Source organism: Rana temporaria, chromosome 6 (assembly GCF_905171775.1).
Source record: "Rana temporaria chromosome 6, aRanTem1.1, whole genome shotgun sequence".
Lineage (NCBI taxonomy): Eukaryota > Metazoa > Chordata > Amphibia > Anura > Ranidae > Rana > Rana temporaria.
Window position 1 is genome coordinate 194235785 of NC_053494.1, and position 3841 is coordinate 194239625.

The window sequence follows — 3841 nt, forward strand, 5'->3', positions numbered from 1 at the left end:
AAAAAAATACGGAATCACTCAATTCTGAGGAAAATATTATGGGATCACCATGTACTTTGCAGTTCTAAAACAAACATTTGTACCAGATTACATCTACTAATTAGTCTGCAGTTTAAAAAGAGTGCTTGCACATCTTGGTGAGCTGTTGCACCAACCTGATTGACATGAATCATGGCTCCAACATGAGAGATGTTGGTTGAAACATAGGAGAGGATTATAAAACTTCTCCAAGAAGATAAATCATCACAGAATGTTGCAAAAGATGTTGATTGTTCTCAGTCAGCTGCATCTAAAATATGGACCTATTACAAATCAAATGTGAAGGTTGTTAAAGCGGAGGTCCACACAGAAATGGGAGGGGGAGGGAGGAGGGGGGAACAGATACCTGTCTAAGACAGGTATCTGCACACACTTTCGGGCATAGATCCCTGCATTATCTGCGGCAATCTATGCCACGTCCGACGCCCCTCCTCTGTCTTCTGGTAGACACATGGGGCCAGATTCACGTACAAGAGCGCCGGTGTAACGTAACCCGTTTACGATACACCGCCGCAAGTTTCCAGTTTTAGTGCCCGATCCACAAAGCACTTACCTGGAAACTTGCGGCGGTGTATCGTAAAGACGTCCGGCGCAAGGCGGGCCAATTCAAATGGGCGTGTGCCATTTAACTTAGGCGCGCTCCCGTGCCGGACCTACTGCGCATGCTTCGTTTCGCAATTCCCGTCGTGCTTTGCGTGCAGTGATGTAATTTTTTCGAATGGCGACGCGCCTAGCGTAAATCCGTATTCCCAGACGGCTTACGCAAACGACGTTCATTTTTAAATTTCTACGCGGGAACGACGGCCATACTTTATACAGCAATACGATTGCTGTGTAAAGTTAGGGCACCTAAAACGACGACTAACTTTGCCACGGGAAACTAGACTAGCGGCGACGTAGCGAATGCGAAAATCCGTCGTGGATCGCCGTAACTCCTAATTTGCATACCCGACGCTGGTTTAGGACGCAAACTCCCCCCAGCGGCGGCCGCGGTACTGCATCCTAAGATCCGACAGTGTAAAACAATTACACCTGTCGGATCTTATGGATATCTATGCGTAACTGATTCTATGAATCAGTCGCATAGATAGAAACAGAGATACGACGGCGTATCAGGAGATACGCCGTCGTATCTCTTTTGTGAATCTGGCTCATGGGTCCCAGAAAACAGCAGTGGTATTACGCAGCGTGAGACGCGCATGCACAGTAGGGAACAAGGATGGGAAGCCGCAAGGCTTCACTTCCTGATTCCTTTACCAAAGATGGCGACGGCAGCATCCGAGAGCCGAGGCAGAGATTGGCTTCGGGTGCCCACATCACGGGCGCGCTGGACAGGTAATTGTCCATATTTTAAAAGTCAGTAGCTGCAGTATTTGTAGCTGCTGACTTATAAAAAAAAAAGAATTTGGCGGACCTCCAATTTAAAGGGGAGTGTACTGGTAGACTAATGCCACGTACACACGATCGGTTCATCCGATGAAAGCGGACCAATGTTTTTTTTTCATCAGAAATCCGATGAATTTGACTTTTATCAGTCTTGCCTACACACCATCAGTTAAAAATCCAATCGTGTCCAACGCGGTGACGTAAAACACAATGCTTCCGAGCATGCGTCGACTTGATTCTGAGCATGTGTGGATTATTTTTTTTTTCACAATCTGTGATGTGTTACACTTTATTAGTTTGGCACAAGGAATGTACAGAGAGCGGCGGGCCGGCACCCGCTCCGACATAAACCGGCAAACAGAGCGAAGATCCGACTGAAAATAAAGCAAATTAAAGAGAAACGTGCAAGAAAAGTGCCTGGGGGGTGTGATGTAAGGCACTGAGCCTGGGGAAGGGGCACTAAGCCCTCCAATCAATATACACCATGACCTGGGGGGCACTGAGCCATCCAATCAGCATATACTGTGGCCTGGGGAGCCTTCCACCAGCATATACTATGACCTCGGGGGCACTGAGCCCTCCAATCTGTACATACTAAGGCTGGAGGGGCACTAAACCCTCCAATCAGTATATATCATGGCATAGGGGGCACTGAGCCCTCCAATCAGCATACACTATGACCCGGGGGGGCACCGAGCCCTCCAATCAGTATATATCATGGCATAGGGGGCACTGAGCCCTCCAATCAGCATACACTATGGCCTGGGGGGCACCGAGCCCTCCAATCAGTATATATCATGGCAAAGGGGGCACTGAGGCCTCCAATCAGTATATATCATGGCATAGGGGGCACTGAGCTCTCCAATCAGCATACACTATGACCTGGGGGGCACTGAACCTTCCAATTAGCATATACTATGACCTGGGGGGCACCGAGCCCTCCAATCAGTATATATTATGGCATAGGGGGCACCAAGCCCTCAAATCAGTATATATCATGGCATAGGGGGCACCGAGCCCTCCAATCAGTATATATCTGTTATGTACTGGAACGTAACTGTACTGTACTGGAAGAGGCCTCTCTTACAGCCCCGGCTCTGGAGCTGCTGGAGTTGGGACAGCAAGCTCGGGAGCACGGCGAGGTAGGAGTGCCTGGTGATGATAGCAGCTCGGCACGGTTGGTGGTCCTTCGGGACGGTGGTTGCAGGAGACAGCGTCTCTGGAGCTGGCACAGGCACTGGATAGCAGAAGCTGGTGAAGCAAACCGGGTAAGCAGATAATCAGGTGGGTTAAGCAAGCGTAGTCAGATTCAGGCACAGGGTCTGGTAACGGTGGGCAGGAGAGCAGAGCGGAGTCAGAGCAAGCCAGGGGTCGGAGTGGAGAGGGTCGGATGGTCAGACGGAGCCGGGTCGGTTTGAGGTAACAGGTTACAACAGGTCACAGATTTCACTGATACAACGCTGCAGATCAGACAGCAAAGTGTCACTGCAGCTGCTAGCTTTTTAAAGGCTGAGTGGCGCCAATCGCGCGTTAACAAGCACGCGCGCGTTCCCGCCGTCGTGCAAGTGCGCGTGTAGTAGGCGCATGCTCGCGCATACGCGCGAGCACATTTGGCGCGCAGATGCGCGCATTTGGCACATATCCGTGTGCATGTGAGGCGCGCCTGCGCACATGAATAGGTGACTGGTTTTGATTCTGTCCATAAGTATGTGTGCGCATGCGTGCACGCCAGAGCCTATTGGCAGGTCCCTGACAATATCATGGCATAGGGGACACCAAGCCCTCCAATCAGCATACACTATGGCCTAGGGGGCACTAAGCCCTCCAATCAGCATACACTATGACCTGGGGAGCACTGAACCTTCCAATCAGCGTATACTACGGCCTGGGGGGCACTGAGCCTTCCAACTAGCATATACTATGGCCTAGGGGGCACTGAGCCTTCCAATCAGTATATACCATGACCTGGGGGCACCAAGCCCTCCAATCAGCATACACTATGACCTGGGGCACCAAGCCCTCCAATCAGCATACACTATGACCTGGGGGCCACCAAGCCCTCCAACAGCATACACTATGACCATACAGCATGCGTGGATTTTTGACCGATTTCCACACAGACGATCGTTTTTATTCTATCGATTTTTTAACCATCAGAAAATTTTAAAACAGGTTCTAATTTTTTTTCACCGATGGGAAAAAAACGATGGGGCCCACACATGATCGGTTCGTCCGATGAAAACGGTCCATCGGACCGTTTTCATCAGACGAAACGATCGTGTGTACAGGGCATAAGGGAGACATCAAAGCTTTAAGATAGAAAACGTAAAGGAATATGCCTTGAAAACTAAAGAAATGGGGAACAAATGGTCAGAAGCTGGAGTCAAGGTCTGTGATCGAACGGTAAGACAACACC

The 3841-nt window shown here is 50.0% G+C and overlaps 1 long non-coding RNA gene across 1 annotated transcript; it reads right to left on the reverse strand.

Moving 5' to 3' along the window:
* Nucleotides 1-1700: 1700 nt before the first annotated feature.
* Nucleotides 1701-3316, reverse strand: LOC120942696. The gene is made up of 2 exons (XR_005750249.1): nucleotides 3287-3316; nucleotides 1701-1870 (listed from the first exon to the last, which is right to left on the reverse strand). It is a non-coding gene; the product is annotated as an uncharacterized LOC120942696 (long non-coding RNA).
* Nucleotides 3317-3841: the final 525 nt, after the last annotated feature.